Source organism: Macrobrachium rosenbergii, chromosome 6 (assembly GCF_040412425.1).
Source record: "Macrobrachium rosenbergii isolate ZJJX-2024 chromosome 6, ASM4041242v1, whole genome shotgun sequence".
Taxonomy (NCBI): Eukaryota; Metazoa; Arthropoda; class Malacostraca; order Decapoda; family Palaemonidae; genus Macrobrachium; species Macrobrachium rosenbergii.
In genome coordinates, this window is record NC_089746.1 from 50,426,546 (window position 1) to 50,451,511 (window position 24,966).

The following is a 24,966-nucleotide window of genomic DNA, read 5'->3' on the forward strand; positions in this document are numbered from 1 at the left end:
CAGGTATAATAAAAATCTGGCTAGGTCAGCAGGCACTCTCACATACCTCAGCCCCGCACCTAGCATGCTTCCACTGACGTCACGAACCCAGAGAGAGAGAGGAGAGAGAGAGAGAGAGAGAGAGAGAGAGAGAGAGAGAGAGAGAGAGTCTCCTTAATTTCCTCTTCCTCCTTATCCTTTCCCTCCTCCTCCTCCTCCTCCTCCTCCTCCACTCTTGCTTCCTTCCCTCCTTCAGGATCTGTCTTCATTTCAATCCATTTATTAATTTCTTGCGAGGAAGAAAGTTCTGGAAAAGAGAGAAGAGAGAGAGAGAGAGAGAGAGAGAGAGAGAGAGAGAGAGAGAGAGAGAGAGAGACGTTCCTCACCAACAAGAGAGGGGGGAGGGACATGACAAGAGGGGGTTGCAATGGTAAGGGGTGGGAGGAGGGTGTAGGAATGGTGGGGGTGGGAGAAGGTGGGGTGGTTCCTTCTTTTATTCAGTTGGAATTTCCTGAGATGGTGCCTAAGCTGATGATTAACGAGGCGAAACCTTCAAAACAACTCACTTTCCTCCGACGCTTCGTCTTGCCAGTATAGTTATAGTAATACAGAGAGAGAGAGAGAGAGAGAGAGAGAGAGAGAGAGAGAGAGAGAGAGAGAGAGAGAGAGAGAGGAGAAAATTTCTTTTCAGTTTTCTGTATTTGTAATGATGCTTTAGTACACTCAAGTGGGCAATTGTCTTCATATCTTAATTCTCACCCAGACCCACAACTTTGACTCTCTCTCTCTCTCTCTCTCTCTCTCTCTCTCTCTCTCTCTCTCTCTCTCTCTCGCTCATATTACTATAACTATAGTAATACTAGAGAGGTCATATGCTTATGTGTCCGAATGAGTGAGAATAAGATATAAAGACAATTTGAGTGTACTAAAGCATTATTACAAAAAGAGAAAATTGTAACAATTTTTCACCTCTCTCTCTCTCTCTCTCTCTCTCTCTCTCTCTCTCTCTCTCTCTCTCTCTCTCTCTCTCTCTCTCTCAGAAAGATACCTGTTCATAATCCAAACTTACAAAAAAATAAAAAGGGAAATAACGCAATGGTCATCAATACAACCATTTTTTCCCTGTCGGATCCTAATGATACCAAGCCACTTATGTTTATTGCTACATCTCTCTTTCAGGTCTATGGAAGACCCACCATCGTGGCAGACGGTCCTTCAGTTATTAATATGTTTGTACAGCAACGTGGAGTGGGAATTGGAATGGGAGTGGGGGTGGGAGTGGGGGGGGTGTGGGAAGGGAATAGACATGATCGATGGAATAGCCATAAATTTTTAGACCTTCTCAAGGCTCTCGCTATTCGTCGACGCTGAAGGATAATGTCTGCATCATGGCCAGAGGTATTTCAGAGATAAAGAATGTCTCTAATGATGTTGAGATTAATCGAGGAATAAGTTCGTCATCACCTCAACCTCGCTGTCGTTGATGACCTCACCCGTGGCACCGATAATGTACTTCTATCAGTCAATCGTCTTAAAACATAAGGTGGAATAATGTTTATCTTTTGCCAGTCTCACGATACTTAAGCTACAGTTTGGGGACTATATAGCCATACTTAGTCAGAGAAGGTCCTCCAAGTACATCAGGTGAGATCACTTATCACTCTGACCCATCAACCATGAACTCTAATGACCCTGAACGCTGTTTATATAGAAAACAGTGTGTCCGGGACTTTCGCTAATTAAAGAATATACTTAATTTCTTTTCATTTCTATAAAGAATAGAAAAAAAGTGAAAGAGAGTGGTGAAGACGAGAAATCATGTCAGGTCTCGTTTTCTTAATCTGTGTTGATTTTTCATTTTACAAGGCATTTAGGATTTCAGTAATATAGGTTAAATTATACATGGCGCACATGCGTTTCACTACCTCATTGTACTTTAATGTCACTGTGCATTGTGCCTGTTAGGTGTTCATTATTAACTTTGCCTTTCTTTTATATTAATATGTAGTTTTAGACGTGTTAGAAGTAGCACCTAACATTTAACTTGGTACAATCTAACATTGCTGCGTATCTTTCATACTGAATAATGTCTATTCCAAATTGCCTTCATAAATATTATATACATGCGCACTGCGATATGATCATCAGCTTTATGGTATAATTATAAAATGTTCCCATTTTATCTGCTGACCAACAATTAACTTCTAATGAAAAGCTGCTTTTTATGTAATGTGATTACTAAATGTTACCAATCCGCCATAACAAATTATCAATCTCTCTAAATAATTTGGCTGCACAGTGTTGCTAATGAGAATTATGTTGAGCAATCTAACAATTACTACTAATAACTTCAACCTACTTGATGTGGTTGATGAATGTGATCCAGTGGGACTTCTTGTTGATCATTCCAATGACACATTTTCAATTGAAATTAAGTTATGCCGTGCATGTTCATGCAAAATAAAAAACGTGGTAAAGACAAATGAAAATAATAAAATGAATACCACCGGAGAAAAATGAAATCTCCGATTAATCTGAAGCAAACAAGAGGCGACGTGACATTATTTCGCACCAGCATATAAAGTCCCCAATATTAATAATCTCTCGGATGCAGAAGGGCGTATCCGACGCTGGAAGCACGGAGTTCGAAAACACGAAGCCAATATTTCCCCGTCGAGACGGAATTATGAGCTAAAACTCTCTCCGGGGAAAATATGTGTATCTAAAATAAACAAAATTAAGATTAGTCTCCCTGCCGGGCGCTTCCGCTGGGATCTACCGCCCAAAGAAGGGATCGTAAACAAGTCTATTAGCGATATGATTATCCCATTGTGAAATCACCTCAGTTTGTTTGTCGGCATCAAGTGATAAATGATGGCAGCCAGTTCTCTTAAGTTATACTCGTCCCCCCCTCCCTCCCTCCCTCCCTCCCTCCCTCCGCCCCACCCCTCTCCACCCATCTCCTCCCCCCACCTTCTCCTCCCAACCACTCCTCTCCTCCTTTCACTTCCTTGGTAAAATCTTGTACTTATTCATTTTCTCATTTGTCATTTTCATTTCCATAACGTTACCTTGAATTTTCCTTTTGCCTTTTTCTGTCTTTTTTATTTTTTGTTTTATGTTTACCTTTATCTTCCAGAGCTTAAGATTATAGTTAGGAAGCCATCAAGGAAGAATGTATTTTTTCTCTTGGGTTTGACCCAAAATCATCTTTGAGATCTTATAACGGTGCTGTATGAAATGCTTCATAAAAATGATAAAGTAACATCTAAAATTTCTTCAACAATAACTTAATCAACAGACAAGTTTTACTACTACCTCTAATATACGGGACCGATTAACACCGAAAAGTAAGAGACCATTGCGGTCGTAACGCCAGATTACCTACATAATCGTACAATAGCAGTCTGCTGAAGGGGGACGGATGAACTGAGATTGGAAAATAAAATTTAGACCAAAGGCCAAGAGCTGGGACCTATGAGGTCGTTCAGTTCTGAAGGGAAATTGAGAGTAAAAGCGTTTTGAAGGTGTAGCACAGGAGGAAAATCTCGCAATTACACTATGAAACAAATATTAGCAGAGGGTGGCAAGTAAGATAAAAGAAAGAGAATATGAACGGAGATACAGCAAAAGGAATGAAAGGGGGTTGCAGCTAGGGGCCGACAGGACGCTGCAAAGAACCTTAAGTAATGCCTACAGTGCACCGCAAGAGGTACACTGACGGCACTACCTCCCTACGGGTAAGGGACGCTTGAGAACCTAATGTTCTGGATATGTCCATATGACGACGGACCCGCTTTTGAAAATGCCTCTTATTTCGAATTTCAGCACCAGAATGAACTTGCATCCTAGACACACAGCATATGAGATCCCTCCAGTACCGCATAAAACCAATCAAATATCCTTTTTAAAACTTAAAATACATCATTGAACAAATATAATTGGCCACTTGTTGGCAGGCCACATTCTGGAATGGCTTTTAGAGTTTCTAGTTGTCTTAGGTTTCCTGTGATTCATAAAATACCTTACAATGGCTTTTACTGATTGTTCAGTTTCAAGATTTTTACCAGAAAATAGGTAATTATTGCCCTTATTTTAACCTAGCTATCTACTCAACTACCTTTCATGCTAAAGCCGGCAGAAAAATCCTTCCATGAAGACGAACGAGTGCTGTCTAATCATCAGTAAACACAACCTCTCATGATTGTTATATTCTACATGTTCTGCGTATTCTTATAAATATTCAACGTCACATAAAGAATACTCAACATCACTTAATGCATAAATCATACGGCGTCCATCTTTAACGTATGTCAAACGACACCCATACAACACCCATCTTCAACATAAATCATATGACGCCCATCTTCAACATAAGTCATACAGTTCCCATCTACAACATAAATCATACGACACCCATCTTCAACATAAACCATACGACACCCATCTTCAACATAAATCATATGACACCCATACAACACCCATCTTCAACATAAATCCTACGACACCCATACAACACCCATCTTCAACATAAATCATACGACACCCATCTTCATCATAAATCATATGGCACCCATCTTTAACGTAAATCATACGACACCCATACAACACCCATCTTTAACATAAATCATACGACACCCATACGACATAAATCATACGGTGCCTATCTTCAACATAAATCATACGACAGCCATCTTCAGCATAAATCATACGACACCCATCTTCAACACAAATCATACGACACCCATCTTCAACATAAATCACATGACGCCCATCCTCAAGCATACGAAACCCATCTTCAACATAATCATAGGACACTCATCTTCAACATAAATCGTACGACACCCATCGTCAACGTAAATCATACAGCACCCATCTTCAACATAAATCATACAACAGCCATCTTCGGCATAAATCATACGACACCCAACTTCAACACAAATCATACGACACCCATCTTCAACACAAATCACATGACGCCCATCTTCAATCATACGAAACCCATCTTCAACATAAATCATAGGACACTCATCTCCAGCATAAATCGTACGACACCCATCGTCAACTAAATCATACAACACCCATCTTCAAAATAAATCACATGACGTCCACCTTCAACATAAATCATACAATACCCATACAATACCCATACAACACCCATCTTCAACATAAATCATACGACACTCATCTCCAACATAAATCGTGTGACACCCATCGTCAACATAAACCACATGACGCCCATCTTCAACATAAATCATACAGTACCCATACAATACCCATACAATACCCATCTTCAACATAAACCATACGACACCCATCGTCAACATTAATCATATAACACCCATCATCAACATAAATCATACGACACTCATCTCCATCATAAATCATATGACACTCATCTTTAACATGAATCATACGACACCCATCTTCAACGCAAATTATTGACGGCATCATAAACAGACTGAAGACAAGATCAGGGAATGATGAAACGCGTTTCCGAAGCTAATCAACACGAAATATCTTCAGGAACTGCCATAAAGCGAGGCCCTGCAATAGCCTCAAGAGATACCTCGAACTACTGCAGAAAGAATCTGAGCCTTTAATAAATAAAAAAAACTTCCGAGAACGTGTTGAATAAACTATCAAACACATTCATCCATATCAGTACGGCATAAACCTTCATTATTATTATTATTATTATTATTATTATTATTATTATTATTATTACAGCAGTACTTGGGAATGCAGAAAGCTACAATGGCGGCGCCCCTAGAGGGAAAGTAACCCATTGCGGATAAAAAAAAAATACAGACGCAAAGAAGAAACTATAAATGATAAGAATAAAACAAATAAGATAAAGAAAAAAATAGAAAAAAATGAACTCCGAAATTAAACTTTTACATAAAAATTCACGTCCTGATTCCACGAAACTGGCAGAGGTTCATACGGCAGTTACAATTGCCAAACGATGGAAGCATCATTAGCGTAAGCAACAAATACGGCTTTTGATTTGCAACAAATCTCTCTCTCTCTCTCTCTCTCTCTCTCTCTCTCTCTCTCTCAATACGTACATGTATACCAGGCATCACTAAAAACTGGCTTCGACAAATATTTCTTCATAAGCTCGACCCTAATTAAGTTAGTTCAGCTTCTTCGTAAAATGAAAGCGGCAACGACAGGGAATCTCAATAGTAAATCTATAATTGGATCTTTTGTAAGGATGGTTGCTGTCAACAGGCGTTAATGATGAAAAAATTGAGGAAATGAAAACGAAAACAGGGCTGCCTGGACGCCAAGGAGATAAGGAGGGAGTTTGAGCTATGAAATATTGAATGTACAATAGAGTATCTATCTATCTATCTATCTATCTATCTATCTATCTATCTATCTATCTATCTATCTATCTTTTCATATACATATACATATAAATAGAGTAACGCTTGGACATATTTGAAAATCTATCTTTTCATATACATATACATATACATAGACATATATATATAAATAGAGTAACACTTGGACATATTTGAAAATCTGTTGTATTTTTCAATGTGGAGCTTTAATTTTAGCTTTTACTGTTATGTTTTACTTATTTCCATCAACGAATCTTTTCCTTAAGCTATACACTCAACTGATACAATAAATTCCAAAAGTTGCACTAAATACAAACAAAAGACTATGCCTATTATAATTATGCCCTAACTGTTTTCTCACGGAATGGTATATACAATTTTTGAAATCTGTACATTAATGAAAAGTAAAATTTCAACAGAAACTTAAAAAATGTGCCCTAAAGAATTTTAGACATTTGTCGATTAATATCATGGAATCTGCAAATTAATGAAGAGTAAAACTCATACAAAAACCTAAATAATGTGCTCTAAAGAAATGGAAATCAGGCTTTCAGAATTCTGAAATATATCGATTAATATCATGAAATCTGTAAATTAATGAAAAGTAAAGCTTCCACAGAAACCAAAATACCGTGCTCTAAAAGACTTTCCGATATTCCGACTCCTGAAATTTGTCGATGGATATCATGAAATTGAAAACGCTATCCGGAAGTGAGTAGTTTTCAATCCATAGTGAGCGATGACAACAGAATACCATGGTAACCGTACTGGGAATCTAAATTTAACAATACTTCGCTAACTCGGGGTTTTGTTAAAAGGGATCAGTTTGTTCTAAAAAAAAAAAAAATAGTGATAACAGTCTTCTCAGGAAATACCTTGTATAGTTTTGTACAATTAAACTTTTAATCCAGTTCATTTATTGACTCTCTCTCTCTCTCTCTCTCTCTCTCTCTCTCTCTCTCTCTCTCTCTCTCTCTCTCTCTCTCTCTCTCTCTCTCTCTCTCTCAATACTTCAAGAGATCCAATTTTCAAATTTTTTTCAAGGAAAAACTTGTCACAGCTTCCCCCACTACTCTCCCTACCTCGAGGATGACACACTTGCGGACACTCGAGGATGGCACACTTGCGGACACTCGAGGATGGCACACTTGCGGACACTCGAGGATGACAATTGGAGACGTCCACCTGAGGTTGACACAAATGGGGACGTCCACCTGAGGATGACCCAATTGGGTACGTCACCCTAAGGATGACACAACTAGGGGACACCCGAGGATGACACAGTTGGGAACACTCGAGAATGAAACAGTAGGGGACGTCCATCTGAGGACACAATTGCGGACACTCAAGGACGACGGTTGGGGGTCACCCGAGGATGACACACTTGGGAACACTCGAGGATTACACACTTGGGGACACCAGGGGATGACACAGTTGGGGGACACCCGAGGATGACACAGTTGGGGGACACCCGAGGATGACACACTTGGGAACGTCCACCTGAGGATAATACAGTTGGTAGCACACGAGGATGACACAGTTGGGGAATTCCACCTTAGGATGACATGACTGGGGATACCTGAGGATGACACAGCTGGGGATACCTGGGGATGACACAGTAGTGGACACCCAAGGATGACACACTCGGGGATACTCGAGGATGACTCACTTTGGGACGTCCACCTGAGGATGACACAGTTGGGGACTTCCACCTGAGGATGACACAGTTGGATGACACAGTTGGAGGACATATGGGGATGACATAGTTGGGGGACACCCGAGGACGACAGTTGGGAATACTCAAGGATGACACAGTTAGGAACACTCAAGGATGACACAGTTAGGAATATTCAAGGATGACACAGTTAGGAATACTCAAGGATGACACAGTTAGGAACACTCAAGGATGACACAGTTAGGAATATTCAAGGATGACACAGTTAGGAATACTCAAGGATGACACAGTTAGGAACACTCAAGGATGACACACTTGGGAACGTACACCTGAGGATGACAACTGGGGACACATGGGGATGACACACTTGGGGACACTCGAGGATGACACACTTGGCGACTCTCGAGGATGACACACTTGGGGACTCTCGAGGATGACACACTTGGGGACTCTCGAGGATGACACACTTGGGGACTCTCGAGGATGACACACTTGGGGACTCTCGAGGATGACACACTTGGGGACACTCGAGGATGACACACTTGGGAACACTCGAGGATGACACACTTGGGAACACTCGAGAGTGACACACTTGGGGAACTCCATCTGAGGATGATACAGTTGGGAACACACGAGGATGACATACTTGGGGACGTCCACCTGAGGATGACACAATTGGGGACACCTTGGGATGACACAGTTGGGGGAAACTCGAGGATGACATTTAGGGACAGCCACCCGAGGATGACTCAGTTGGGAACACCTAGGGTTGACACAGTTGGGAGACAACAGAGGATGACACAACTGGAGACATACACCTGAGGATGACACAGTTGGAGACATCCGAGGGCGAGGATGACACAGTTGGGGACATCCGCGGGCGAGGATCACAGAGTTGGGGATATCCGAGGGCGAGGATGACATTTGGGGACATCACAGGGCGAGGACGACACAGTTGGGGACATCAGAGGGCGAGGACGTTGGGGACATCAGAGGGCAGGATGGGCGAGGACATCCGAGGGCGAGGATGACACATTTGAGGACATCCGAGGCGAGGATGACACATTTGAGGACATCACAGGGCGAGGACGACACAGTTGGGGACATCAGAGGGCGAGGACGACACAATTGGGGACATCAGAGGGCGAGGATGACACACTTGAGGACATCCGAGGGCGAGGATGACACATTTGAGGACATCCGAGGGCGAGGATGACACATTTGAGGACATCCGAGGGCGAGGATGACACACTTGGGGACATCCGAGGGCGAGGATGACACACTTGGGGACATCCGAGGGCGAGGATGACACACTTGGGGTAATCCGAGGGCGAGGATGACACACTTGGGGACATCCGAGGATGAACAGTTGTGGACAACCCGGGGATAACACAGCTAGGAACACCCAGGGATGACATAGATGGAGGTCACTCAAAGACGCAATTGGGGACACTCGAGGATGACACACTGGGGACACTCGAGGATGACACAGATAGGGGACACTCGAGGACGACACAGCTGGGGACAATTGAGGATGACACAGCTGGGGACGCCTGAGGACGACACAGCTGGTGACGCCTGAGAATGACACAGCTGGTGACGCCTGAGAACGACACAGCTGGTGACGCCTGAGGACGACACAGCTGGTGACGCCTGAGGACGACACAGCTGGTGACGCCTGAGGACGACACAGCTGGTGACGCCTGAGGACGACACAGCTGGTGACGCCTGAGGACGACACAGCTGGTGACGCCTGAGGATGACACAGCTGGTATCGCCTGAGGATGACACAGCTAGGGACACTACAGGATAACACAGCTGGCGACACTCGAGGATGACAAAGGAGATGATAACGACATATGTCGAAATTATACCTACAAAAACACTAATGATGAATTCATGATACCAAAATCATCACCATTAACGATGTAATATGTATTACGCTGCAGTTATACATGACTATTAGTTTCCATTGTGGTTATAAATGATGTAGTATTCATTGTTGTTCTAAAAAGATAAGTTTCATTGTATCCTAAATGATGTTTAGTTTTCATTGTATCCTAAATGATGTTTAGTTTTCATTGTATCCTAAATGATGTTTAGTTTTCATTGTATCCTAAATGATGTTTAGTTTTCATTGTATCCTAAATGATGTTTAGTTTTCATTGTATCCTAAATGATGTTTAGTTTTCATTGTATCTTAAAAGATGTTTAGTTTTCATTGTATCTTAAAAGATGTTTAGTTTTCATTGTATCCTAAATGGTGTTTAGTTTTCATTGTATCCTAAATGTTTAGTTTTCATTGTATCCTAAATGTTTAGTTTTCATTGTATCCTAAATGATGTTTAGTTTTCATTGTATCCTAAATGAAAACTAAACATTTAGGATACAATGAAAACTAAGCATCATTTAGGATACAATGAAAACTAAACATCATTTAAGATACAATGAAAACTAAACATCATTTAGGATAAACTAATCATCATTTAGGACAATGAAAACTAATCATCATTTAGATACAATGAAAACTAATCATCATTTAGATACAATGAAAACTAATCATCATTTAGATACAATGAAAACTAATCATTTAGGATACAATGAAAACTAAACATCATTTAGATACAATGAAAATTAAACATCATTTAGATACAATGAAAATTAAACATCATTTAGATACAATGAAAACTAAACATCATTTAGGATACAATGAAAACTAAACATCATTTAGGATACAATGAAAACTAAACATCATTTAGTTTTCATTGTATTTTAAATGATTATTAGTTTTCATTGTATCCTAAATGATGATTAGTTTTCACTGTATCTAAATGATGATTAGTTTTTCATTGTGTCCTAAATGATGATTAGTTTTTCATTGTGTCCTAAATGATGATTAGTTTTTCATTGTGTTCTAAATGATGATTAGTTTTTCATTGTGTCCTAAATGATGATTAGTTTTTCATTGTGTCCTAAATGATGATTAGTTTTTCGTTGTGTCCTAAATGATGGTAAGCTTTCATTGTGTCCTCAGTTATTAGTTTTTATTGTCATGTCATAAATGACTAGTTTTCATTTTGTCATAAATGATTAGTTTTCATTGTCATAAAACGATTAGTTTTCATTGTTATAAATAATAATTAGTTTTCATTGTCATGAACAATAATTAGCTTTCATTGTGTCATAAATGATTAGTTTTCATTGTGCCCTAAATTATTAGTTTTTATTGTCCTGTCATAAATTATTAGTTTTCATTGTGTCATAAATATTAATTAGTTTTAATTGTGCCATAAATGATGATTAGATTTCATTGTCTGATAAATTATTAGTTTTTCAATGTGCCATAAATTAGTTTTTATTGTCTCCTAAATAATAATGAGCTTAATTGTATCCTAAATGATGATTAGTTTTCATTGTCATAAATGATTAGTTTTCACTGTGGTTTAAATGACGTAGTTTTCATTGTGTCCTAGATAATGATTAGTATTCATTTTGGGTATGAATGATGTGGTTTTCATTGTGGCTGTAAATGATCACTGGTTTTCATCGTTGTCATAAACGATTATTAATTTCCACTGTGGTTGTAAGTGATGCTGTTCTGTTCTCATTGTGGTTGTGGTTAGAAATGATGAATAGTTTCCATTGCTACTGATACACATATTGTTGCGAAAAATTAGTGACAGCAAGGATTACCGGTGATACATTGTAAAGTGTGATGTTCATTATGTTGAATCCCTGATGACTTAGAGATGAAAAGATAATAAGGGAAATTAGAATGATAACATGATATAATAACTCTTACACAGAAAAGAACTATTTTGAGGGTCACAAGGGCATTTGTGACAAGTCATACCTGTACAAATACGCTTTCAGGGGCATTTCTGAAATGAACTTGTGGTAAACCTGAATTTGTAATTATAATTACAAATTTCAAATAAGTTACAATAATTATTCGTAGTTTCGCAAATGACGTGCCATAAGAAAATAACATTTTTGGTTCATGAAAAGTCTAGCATTTATTTTGGGGCTTGGTTCTGAAAAAACCTTGTCCTCCAAAAAAAGTTCTTGATCAAAATAAAACGAAAATAATTTGACAATTATAAAGCAAATTCATCATACTGAGTCAGAATAAAATTAAAACACGAGAGAGGAGACAATTCGTTTCAACTAACTGTTAAGAAGAACGGTTGCTCAAGGAAGATTTGTATTTTACTACTGAAAGTTGTTTTGAACGAAAGCGCATCACAAGCCTGGTGTGTACAGTGCACCATGGCAACGGAAATCAGGTGTAGAGACAAGCTTCCCCGCCCACCCGTTAATGCTGTTTACTAGCTCCGCGATTCTTGACTCTCTCTCTCTCTCTCTCTCTCTCTCTCTCTCTCTCTCTCTCTCTCTCTCTCTCTCTCTCTCTCTCTCTCTTGTCTTTTGTGAAAAAAGGATATTGCAATCCTTAGGAGAAGAGGGGGCAGAAGGAGGAGGAGACGGGAAGGGAGGAGGAGGAGGAAGAAGACACGGGAAAGGAGGAGGAGGAGGAAGAAGAGACGGGAAAGGAGGAGGGGAGGAGGAGAGGGAAAAGGAAGGAGGGGAGGAGGAAGAGACGGGAAAGGGGGAGGAGGAGGGGGAGGAAGAAGAGACGGGAAAGGAGGAGGAGGCGGAGGAGGAGTAAGAGGAGACGGGAAAGAAGGAGGCAGGAGGAGGAGGAGGAGTAAGAGGAGACGAGAAAGGATGAGGAGGAGGAGGAGTAAGAGGAGACGAGAAAGGATAAGGAGGAGGAGTAAGAGGAGACGAGAAAGGAGGAGGAGGAGGAGGAGGAAGAGGAGACAGGGGAAAGGAGGAGGAGGAGGAGGAGGAGGAGGAAGAAGAAGAGACGGGAAAGGAAGAGGAGGAGGAGGAGGAAGAGGAGACGGGGAAGGAGGAGGAGGAGGAAGAGGAGACGGGAAAGGAGGAGGAGGAGGAAGAAGAGACGGGAAAGGAGGAGGAGGCGGAGAAGGAGGAGGAAGAAGAGACGGGACAGGAGGAGGAGGAGGAGTAAGAGGAGACGGGAAAGGAGGAGGAGGAGGAGTAAGAGGAGACGAGAAAGGAGGAGGAGGAGGAGGAGAAGTAAGAGGAGGAGGAGGAGGCGGAGGAGTAAGAGGAGGAGGAGGAGGAGGAGGAGGAGTAAGAGGAGACGGGAAAGGAGGAGGAGGAGGAGTAAGAGGAGACGGGAAAGGAGGAGGAGGAGGAGTAAGAGGAGACGAGAAAGGAGGAGGAGGAGTAAGAGGAGACGAGAAGGAGGAGGAGGAGGAGTAGGAGGAGGAGGAGGAGGAGGAGGAGGAGGAGGAGGAGGAGTAAGAGGAGAAGGAGTAAGAGGAGACGGGAAAGGAGGAGGAGGAGCTGGCGGAGTAAGAGGAGACGGGAAAGGAGGAGAGGAGGAGGAAAGAGAAAAGGAGGAGGAGGCAGGGAGGAGAGAGGAGGAAAAGGAGGAGGAAAGGGAAGAAGAGGAGGAGGCAGGGAGGAGGGAGGAGGAAAAGGAGGAGGAAAGGGAAGAGGAGGAGGCAGAATGGAGGAAAAATGAGGAGGAGATGGAAGGCAGGGGGGAGGGTAGTAAAGGGCCTTGGAGGGGAAGTAGGGCTTTTGTGAAAGGAGGCCACATTCTCAGAGCGATCCGCGTATTTCGAATTTCGAAACAACTTTCGAAAGGGTAGACCTTCAACCGAATGATGATGCTGCTGATGTTGTCTGGGTCTTAGTGCTGATCTCTGGACAAATGGGCAGTTGCGTAGGCTCTCTGACATTTGCCGACAGAATTTTCCCTGGAATTCAATTGTTTCCTGGAATTCAGTGATTTGCAGTAAAGCATGGAACTCCCTGGAATAAATGTTTTAAGTAGAATTTCGTTGTAATTTGACGATTTACAGACTTGACAGACTTTCCAAAAGGAAATCCCGTTACAGATCATGGATTAACAGAATTAGAAGTAAAGAATTTGGCTGGAATCTAACGTTTTACAGATATTTCAAGTAGAATTTCCGTTGGAATAAATGGCTTATAGGATTTCATAAGTATAATTTTCGCTAGAATAAAACAGTTTACGAAATTAATAATATTCATAGTTAGTAAGACGTTGACCCAATTATGATTTTTTGTTACCACAATGGCACTGTAGAGCTCTGTGATGCAAGCGAATCATGTTTTCTCAGGTAAGGGCACAAAAGGATATGAATCTCTTGGCAGAAGCATTTCCAGCGAAGAGAAATAGAAATACCAATACGCGCCTGGAAATCGGAATAACCTCGAATAAGTCTTAACAAAACGTCATACGTCACGGAGGAAAGGCGAATATTACGAGCCCTCAGAAACACAGTATTTTGTGTTCCAGATTATTCTGCTTATTTATTTATGTATCTCAAGTGTTATATGACCCGCGTATTCATGTTATGGACAAAGTAAAAAATAAATAAACGAAGAACTTTCTTATGTTACTGAATAAAGACCGCATGTATTGAATAAGAAAAGAACTGATCATTTTCAACCAGTAATGAAGAGAACAAAATACTTGTAAAATTATAGTGTATAGTTAAGTACTGGAAGTCCTATGTTTTAATGCAGATGAGATTCTAGTATTAGTTTTGTACGTTTTGCTTGAAATCATGAATTGAGGATGGGGAAACCCATCGACAAATGACATTAACGGTTTTGTATTTCTGCTCTTGGGGAGAGAGATTAATTTAACCATATCCATTCAAAATGCTGACCTGGGTGAGAATTTGCTTGGAAACGTTTAGTAATGACCTTAAAAGTCAGTTTTCTTTCATTATTTTAGTTTGCAGATATACAAATCTACAAACTATCAAAATATTGTATCATCCATCTTTTGAATCCTCTCGCACAGACATTTTTCTCGGAAAGTATCTTGTTCATTTTTGCGCGGTCACGAATTCTTCTTAGTTCTTGACTTACGCTTTAGTGCCATGGCTAACAATCCAGTGAGGAATTTCAAGCTAATGAACAGAGATTACAACTGGGGCTCTTTGAGAAGGAAAGACTACTGACGTTCAAATACTGTATCCTATTATTATGAGGTACAAAACTTGCAGCAAATAGAAAGGGAGAAATCCGTCAAAAGCAAGGAGTAAATCAAAATTCAAACAAATACACAAACAAAAATTGCTGATATGGACTAAAGACACAAAACTTCAGGTTAGATTTAGGGATATTAAGAGAGGAAAACGAAAAGCCTATTGGTGATCGTTCCTGAAAGACAATCCGATGCCATTGCAACATACCCATGTAGTCTGTTAATAAATGCGCAGCCAGTGGTATTGTTATCCTCCAGATTCTTCTCCGGTCCCACCTGACTCAGGTTATCAAGACAACTCTCAATACACCTTTCTGCATGGAACCATCGTCAATTTTCACGGACCACCAAATATCGACTCTTACAGTGGGAGATCTTGTCCCTGACGTAAGAACTGTAGATAAAATTAACGGAATGTTACTGAAGAAAACGCATTTTTTATTTAGTTAGGTTTGTTTTTAAAGATAATGATTTGAAATTAATAATTAAGCCAGATATTTCCATAATATTTCTCTCTCTCTCTCTCTCTCTCTCTCTCTCTCTCTCTCTCTCTCTCTCTCCAAAATACCTGCACACACACTCTCTCTCTCTCTCTCTCTCTCTCTCTCTCTCTCCAAAATACCTGCACACACTCTCTCTCTCTCTCTCTCTCTCTCTCTCTCTCTCTCTCTCTTATCTCTCTCTCTCTCTCTCTCTCTCTCTCTCTCTCTCTCTCTCTCTCTCTCCAAAATACCTGCACACACACTCTCTCTCTCTCTCTCTCTCTCTCTCTCTCTCTCTCTCTCTCTCTCTCTCTCTCAAAATACCTGCACACACTCTCTCTCTCTCTCTCTCTCTCTCTCTCTCTCTCTCTCTCTCTCTCTCTCTCTCTCTCCAAAATAACTGCAAAGATCATCAGCTTAACTTGTAATTACGTACTAAGCACCTTGTGTACCAATGATGTAAACACACCATGTTCGACACCACTTCTAAAAATAAAGGCAAAAATTGAATGAGGGAACTCTCATAATGCCCGAAAGGTTGGATCGTTTAGGTGAATCAGTTTCTAGGATTGATTATATCAATGCCTTATAAATGAGCGTAGGCCACAACTACATCTTGTTTTAAAAATACTTTTACACTATTTGGAACGCAGTATTTTATATGAGAAATTCGTTTGGGTGAACCAATTTCTAGGATTGATTTATATCAATGATGCCTTGTAAATGAGAGCAGCCCAGAAATTTATCTTTATAAAAACATTTTACAATATTTGCAATACAATATTTTATATTAAAAAATATATTCGTTTGGATGAATCATTCAATTTCCAGGACTTATTTATCTATGAATGGCCTTGTAAATGAGAGCAGCCCAGAACTTTATCTTATTTTGAATATGCTCTTTACAATATTTTCAGTACAATATTTTATATAAAAAATAATGAATTTCACGTACAGCGCTGTAGCAGTAGACTCCCCCACGCTCGCTAAGCGAAAACTACTCTCCCATGTAGCAATAACATTCTCATAATCTACCATCCTGTTTTTCCAAGATTTCTATTACGCGTATTTTTCTTCGGCGGGATATTTAATTAAGGCAGCCTGCAGAACTGCATCACGGAAAATTTTAATCGCAAAAATGGAGAAAGGGAAAGAGACGATAATGATGAGTTCCGATGATGAGAATGATGAAAAGGCATGTTATGATGACGGCCAAGACAATGGGTGTTTACATTCGCGAAGTTCCAAGCCCCTCTCCCAGACCCCAGGCCACCAAGGGTGGGGGGTCGTGGGACCCTTGCGTTCTCAGGCCACCACGGGAGGGGTGATTGGGTAGGGTAGGGTGGTGTGGGGAAGAGTGGAGGTTCCGAAATCCTTCCGTACCCCATCCAACCAAAACATAACAACCTTGTTTGGGGTGCACAGTGGTGCCATAAGGATCATGGTTTGCCTATAAAGTGTTGCAAATTGGTTAACAATTTGTGTATGACTTACACAACTTAGTATTTTCAAAATTATATATTCCGAAGGGGCTTCGAAAAACGGTAGATTTATTTGACCCCTTGTTATTTCTATACCCTTTATCAATTGTTATGGTCTTTGTTTCTGCCCAAATTTATTCACCCTGTCCTCTCGCAGCTGCTACCACCACCACCACTACTGCTGCTGTTGCTGCTACAGCTACTACTACTAATACTACCACTACTGATGGTAACAAATAAAAATATAAATAATGGTATGCATTAGGATAATTCTAATTCCACCAGAATTCTGAAAATGAAGCATGACCTGCATACAAGCTCACCACATCCTAATATCATCACCAGTAACTTACAACAATAACGACAAAAGTAGACATTCAAGTGATATAATAGGACCTGTATTAACAATATGAAATGTAACTCAACTCTCTCTCACTCTCTCTCACTCTCTCTAACTCTTTCTCTCTCTCTCTCTCTCACACACACACACACAGTATCACACGGTTGCCTTGTTTGCCTTGTTATGTCAAAGTAATCTTTTTTTGTTAAAGTTTGCACTTTATTAAAACTTGCTTCCTGTTTAAACTCCATGCCTTTGCAAACCTAAAACTTTTTTTTTTTTGCCTAATTACAGAGTTCACGTTATCTTGAAAAAGGTACACACCTTAATGAAGATGACGAAAAACAAATTAACAGACCTAAATAATTAAAGTGCCTTTCAGATTAACTTAATATTCATCAAAACGCTTTTGTGTCCAGCTAATCGTTTCATTTAGTAAATTCCTCAATAGGTCCTTCCCAGAGTGCTGGATAGGCCAGTTGAAAGAGAGTTGGAATTTACCCTCTGTCTGCAAAAGTCTAGTTAAAATTTGCCAATATGTTTACAAAAGGCTAATTGAAATTTGACCTATCTGAAAGAGACTAGTCGAAAATTGCCTTTATTTCTGCAAAACGCTAGTTGAAATTTGTCCTTAAGTCTGCAACAGGCTTGTTGAAATTAATTTTGCCCTCAATTCTGCAAAAGGTTAGTTGAAATTTGCCATTCTATTTACAAAATACTAATTTAAATTTGAACTACCTGAAAGAGACAAGTCGAAAATTGCCCTTATTTCTGCAAAAGACTAGTTGAAATTTGCCATTATGTTTGCAATAGGTTAGTTGACATTTGCCATTAAGTCCGCAAAAGGCTAGTTGAAATTTGCCATTAAGTCTGCAAAAGGCTAGTTGAAATTTGCCATTAAGTCTGCAAACGACTATTTGAAATTTGCCATTAAGCCTGCAAACGGCTAGTTGAAATTTGCCATCAAGTTTACAAAAGTCTATGAAATTTACCCTCGTCTGAAAAAGACTAATTGAAATTTGTCGTTAAGTCTGCACAAGGCTTGATGGTATTTACCTTAAAGTCTGCAAAAGGCTAGATGAAACTTGTCTTTATGTTTGCATAACCTAACTGAAATTTTACCTATCTGAGAAATTTGCCCTTGTGTGAAAAAGGCTAGTTGAAATTTGACCTATCTGAAAAAGACTAGTTGACCTTTGCCGTTATGTCTGCATAAGGCTAGTTGAAATTTGCTGTCCTGTCAGAAAAGAACTAAAAACTAAAAAGTCCTAAACTATTAGCTGGATAATTACAGTGCATCTTCTTGCTAACAATAGTTTCTCGACAAAGCATTGCGTATTGATTTTGTATCTAAATGCAGTTCTTGGTAGCTATCTGCGTCATTCACCTTCAGAGTTTCAATCGTCAAACGAGTATTGTAATCCAGGGATATGAAACAATGATCATCAACTTTATCTTTTGTTTCTAGTTTAAATTGACCAGTTTCAATAAGAGCAAAAGTCTTTAAAAAAACATGTATAGTTTTGAGTTTTACATTTTTTTATTTTCGATATTTTGAGTTTCATTTAACGAAACTGTGGTTATTCATGTCAAATACAATGCCTCCGAACAATATTTCATGCTGAACAAAAATGGGGCTCGGCTAGAAATTTTTTCTTTACTCTAAAATATTTTCGGCTTCGTCCAATAACTTTATGGTATTAAATTTAACATTACAGTACCACTGAGCAGTACCAGAGAATTCTGTAAAAATAATTTGTCACAGGGTCTAAAACAACCTTTTTCTTTTTTTGGAACAACACGTGCTGGCCAAACTATATCCATAGAGGATAAAAGGGTAGTGATGATTTGTTTTCAATAAAGATTTTCTCAATCTGCTCCAATGAAGTTTTGAGAAACATTAGTATTTCCCGGGCTGCTTTTTTGGGAATGAGTTTTGACTTTCCGTCAACATTCTCTCTCTCTCTCTCTCTCTCTCTCTCTCTCTCTCTCTTTTGAAAATGGGTTTTTGGTAGATACTTTTTCTCTCTGCTTTTGAAAAGGGTTTCAGTTTTTGTTAGGTAATATTCTCTCTCTCTCTCTCTCTCTCTCTCTCTCTCTGCTCCCTTTAAGTATTTTGCTTCATGAAAACCATTATTTTCTCCTAAGAACTGTTGCAGGGAAACCATGATACTACTCTCTACAAGTATTTCAACTGTTCTGAAATGTACCGTCTGGGACAATTACACCTTTTCTTACCCCTCCCCTCCCTCCCCTCCCCTCCCATCTAGACCCCCCCTCCCCCACCCAAAGAAGTACCCACGGCTTCCTTAATTACCTCGGACGTGGCTGGCGGTATCAAAACTCGCTCGCTCACAGGCCTCTCTAGTAAACAAGCCATTAATCTTCAACGCAAACTATATTGATTCAATGGACGCCCATCGAAAAGGCTGTGCTAATCGAGAGAGAGAGAGAGAGAGAGAGAGAGAGAGAGAGAGAGAGAGAGAGAGAGAACGAACATTACCAATCTTGAGAATTGCTCGACAGTGTGTGTTATGACCTTGACAGAGACTGCGAATGCTAAACGAGAGAGAGAGAGAGAGAGAGAGAGAGAGAGAGAGAGAGAGAGAGAGAGAGAGAGAGAGCGCAATAGCAATCTGTCGATTATGGTTTTGCATTATCTACTGTACAAGCCCCAGAATATATACCTGAAGGATCGAGGAGAGTGGGACTGGAAGTGTTATGATATAAGCCCTGCTTATAGGTACACTTATTTTCACCAGCAAATCGTCTCCCCTCGTAAGGGTTGGAGTAAACAAAAATGAACGAATAAATAAAATAAAATAAAGTGAATAAAAGCCGCTGTCATGTTGACACTGCAATTTACCTCTCAAGCATGATCAAAAGCTCATTTTTTTCATGAGTTAGATACAAAATATCTAGAGCATACGGCAAATGATTGATAAGATGGGACAGTAAGAAACGACATATTACACCTGATACATGATACTGAGAGATTAATGACTAGTCCTAAAACTGTAATTTCTCTCCGATTACTTTTTCCAATATTACCGAACTCGCAATCAGCCTTTGAATAATTTTTCCCATACTTTAACGACATATTATGACAAATTATTAAACTGAATGAGAAATTAGTCAAGGATGATTCGCAAAAGTTAATTATAGCCTGGAAAACATCGACTGAAAGTGAAGACCTCTTTAGCCAACAGGGTGACAAACTTGAAGAAATTTGTTACACGAACAGATTTTTCAAAACCTTTTAGCACTTTACCAACTAATGCTGCTCTCAGCACCCAGTATCTTAATCATCGGTTGTGATATATTAAGACACGTTTGGTAGCAAGATGCTAAAAGACGGGGAAAAAAAGGTTCTCCAGTGACAACTCCCTAATTAAGCAGCGAAAGCTAAACTCCCTTAATCTTTAGATTTTCATTCTCCCAAGATGCCTTGCATATCCTCAGAGAGAGAGAGAGAGAGAGAGAGAGAGAGAGAGAGAGAGAATCGTGCTCAATATAGCATCTTAACACAAAGAAGAGATGAAACAATTCCACTAAATCCACAACATTCCTGAATTACTGTATTAAATATATGTTATTCAATATTAATGAGTTTTAGAGTAATAGTGACCTAATTCTCATTCTAACCCCTTTCTTATAGAAAAATTCCGAGGACATTTGATTCAACATTCAACTTACAATCATTATGTAATTGCAATAGTTACAGTGCCCTCTTAATTTCTTGGATTCAATTTTTTGGGGGGATACGCCTATCACTACAGAGCCTTAGATCCCAATGCAAGTAATTTTGATGTCCGGTAGCGGGCGTGGAACCCGCATCCCGAGTCTCGCATTTGGGTCTAAGGCAGTGGTTCCCAAAGTGGGGGTACCGGCCCCTGGGGCGGTGGATTGATCGGGGGCGGTGAGGCAAAAGGGGTTGGTTGGGGGCGACAGGGTGGCATTAAGAGCATTTAATTTTAAGCAATTAAAAGCAAAAAAAAAAAAAAACACAGACTTAAAATTACCGAACGTGGGGTTCTACGACTTCTTAGTGAGTTCCAGCCTGATGTGGAGAAACCGATATCCCTGCGCCAAGCACACCCATCCCATTAACAGTAATTGTGAAGACCAAGTTTACTAAATTAAGTATTGTTTGTGAAATACATCTTCGAGTTTAATATTGTTGTTTTCAATTTGAAGCAAACCGGCCCCCGCCCCCCAAAAAAATAATAATACTCGCGTGTGCGTATCGGCGGGAGGGGGCGCTAGAATCCATCTGGAAGCCAAGGGGGCGCCAGCCTGAAAAAGTTTGGGAAACTCTGGTCTAAGGCTTTGTAGGGACAAGCGCATCCAAAAAGTCCGAAGAATTCGAGAAGTTAAGAAGGCATTGTGGCTATTACATTACAGTTACATTCATATCTAGTGAAAAGTGTCCAGTAATTCTATATAGATAATCATCTGTTCACGAAACTCAACGGCCTGCTGAATTTTGCGTTCAGCAAAGCCATTTGGAATTTAAATAAAATAGCTAATATCTTCTTTGCACTTCTTACCAAACCAAAAATAAAGACATTAATGGAGCTTCCGGCATTATTTGAAGAAAGTGATTTTTCGATCCTGAGACAACTTTTCAGCTGCTTAGTGGGAACGTCATTTGAAGACATTGATGGTCTCAGAGGTATTCATGATTAATCACTTCATATTCCTTTGACCTTAACTGAAATAAATCTTAATTATTAAAGCTTTCAGGTATTGTACGTAACCGGTGCGTACTAGGCAGTTACAACTAGTTTTCCGTCTTAAGACAGGAGTGTTAGCAGAATAGCTACGAAAGCTTTGTCTTATTTTATATAGACATGAAAAAATGAGGCTGTACTGCAAGGATAACAAAAACCCCAAAAAAAATATGGTTGGTAAATCGTTCCAATTTCAAATAAGGTTAATATGAAATAAGAAACTTTTTCCCCTTAGAACGACATGACAAAATTCTCCCCCTTTTGAGAGGACCACTAATAATTCACCCACCAACTACACAATTACTATCGCATTAGGGTTTTGCTTGCGAATATTTCCCCGTAAGGAATGATAACGAGATGCGTCTACCTTGCCAAAACAAATGAAAGGAAATTAATTTCTTGTGTCAACGCCTCTGTGTGTGTGTGTGTGTGTGTGTGTGTATGTATGTGTGTGTGTGTGTGTGTGTGTTTGGGCACTTTCCCAGAAGCCTATTGTGTTTGTTATAAAAGTGAAACTATGAATTATGTAACTGGTTATCATTCAACTCCTGTGGGTTGCAACCAGGGTTTCAGAGAGAGAGAGAGAGAGAGAGAGAGAGAGAGAGAGAGAGAGAGAGAGAGAGAGAGAGAGAGTTTTTCAAAATTGTGATATGATGTGACAATGGTATGATTTTGACATCATACCGTTGTCAGAGCAACAACACTGGAGGTTGAATAGTGTATAAGTTGAGAAGGAAACTTTCAATCAGCACATACTTATGCATATATATATATATATATATATATATATATATATATATATATATATATATATATATATATATATATATATATATATATATATATATATATATATATATATATATATATATATATATACATACATACTATATATACATATATATATATATATATTATACATACATACATACATACATACATACATACATATCTATATATATACATACTATATATATACATATATACATATATATATCTATATATTCCATCTGGGAATGTATATAAATATATATATAGTATAATATACACATATATATAAATGCATATATGATAAACTAAAATTCCATCTGGGAATGTAGGTGACGAAAAATGATTGAAACTTGTTCCTAGACATTTGGGGAGATTCACAAAATGATTCACTGCTGAATAAGTAGTAATTAATTCTATAAAACTTATATCCCATCTATCACTGACAGATAACATAGGTAACATCCGATGCACCTGAATCTATGTAATATATCCGCAGTAATTTAAGAAAGCATTAATACTAAATTTCTTGGTGAACAAAGGAAAATAAGTCATGCTTATAAGGATAATTGATATGCAGATGGTTAAGTAACTGCTTCAAAAGAGAGAGAGAGAGAGAGAGAGAGAGAGAGAGAGAGAGAGAGAGAGAGAGAGAGAGAGAGAGAGAGAGAGATCGCAGCCGGTAGAACGATCAGAAAAGTAGTCTGGTCAGCAAAGCCTCCTGAAGGAAGAGGAGCCATTAGTTTAACTGCTTAGGAGAAGCAGCGTCTAAGAGTAAAAGTAGCACCCGTGAGTTTGAACTGGGAAAGTATAACTCGACGAACTTATAACCAGAAGAAAGTATAACTCGAGGAATGTATGACTTCAGGAGAGTATAACTTCAGGAAAGTATAACCTCAGGAAAGTACGGCCTGAGGAAAGTGTGGCCTGAAATTTATAACTCTCAGGAAAGTAGCATCTGGAAATAAGAAGCACCAACTGAACATAAAACACCTGGATCGACAGATCATATATTATCTGGCGTCACATCTGTAAACAACGGGAAGAATGGCAAAAAAGCACTGCGGTAATGTCAAGAGAAATATCTGAGGAAAAAAGATCGGAAAAATTAAAGTTAAAAATAAACAAGGGGAACGGGGAAAAAACAAATTTTGCTTTTATGAAAATGGAAAAATATTAAAAAAAAAAGACTAGATTCTACGCAAATTAATCTGCAAATAATAATAATAATAATAATAATAATAATTAATAATAATAATAATAATAATAATAATAATAATAATAATAATAATAATAATAATAATAATAATAATAATATATTCATTACCAACTAAAATTAAACTAAGTTAACATTAACAATAATAATTACTTGTACTGTATATTATTATTCCATTCATTGATACAACAACATTACTCACCAAAATGTCCTATTTTCTGCATCACTACATGTCCGATTTTAATGAAAAAATATTAATCCAGTTTGCTGCAATGAAGGACAGACTGTCAGTCCCGTAACAAACTATTTGCGAAAACCAGTCGTTCCTAATTTAATAAAGCATCTCCCAGTCTCGGAAAACTAAATAATTAATTACTTTCACTTGCTTTCCCTGTTATACCAGATATGTAAATTTATTAAATTTCCTATCCTGATATTTTGCTTTAACTCTACATTTACTTACATCGTATTGTTTATATTCTACTTTCATTCATCCAGACAACCTCTGACAATGAGGGTTGGCAATAATGGATACAAGTCTTAAAAAAAAAGTATGTCATGCTCATCTGACTGACAAAAAATATATATTAGAAAACAAAACATATTTCGAAATTTGAACCCACCACCGGAAATTTGTAGTTAAGCAACTTAATATTTCAGGCTAAATTAAGCCCATTGAGCTAAACTCTTTCAGTTTAGCTACTGAGGTTCATGCTTAAATGTACAGACTTTCATTAAATTACGTTATTATCTCCATTTTTAAACCAGTGCGGAGCCAGATATAATCCATAAATTTATTTGTATCTCAAATACTTACACTTTATCTAATATACATATATATATATATATATATATATATATATATATATATATATATATATA

The 24,966-nt window shown here is 38.9% G+C and overlaps 1 protein-coding gene across 4 annotated transcripts in view; it reads right to left on the reverse strand.

The window, feature by feature from the left end:
• Window positions 1–24,966, reverse strand: part of LOC136839536 (insulin-like growth factor 1 receptor) — a 62,177-nt gene that overhangs the window by 27,460 nt on the left and 9,751 nt on the right. For 2 of the 4 annotated variants that reach the window (XM_067105754.1, XM_067105752.1), the window contains exon 2: window positions 15,273–15,458. The exons of the other annotated variants lie outside the window; for them this stretch is intronic. The gene's annotated coding sequence lies outside the window, so the exon portion shown is untranslated. The remainder of the gene's footprint in view (window positions 1–15,272; window positions 15,459–24,966) is intronic. 4 annotated transcript variants of the gene reach the window in all.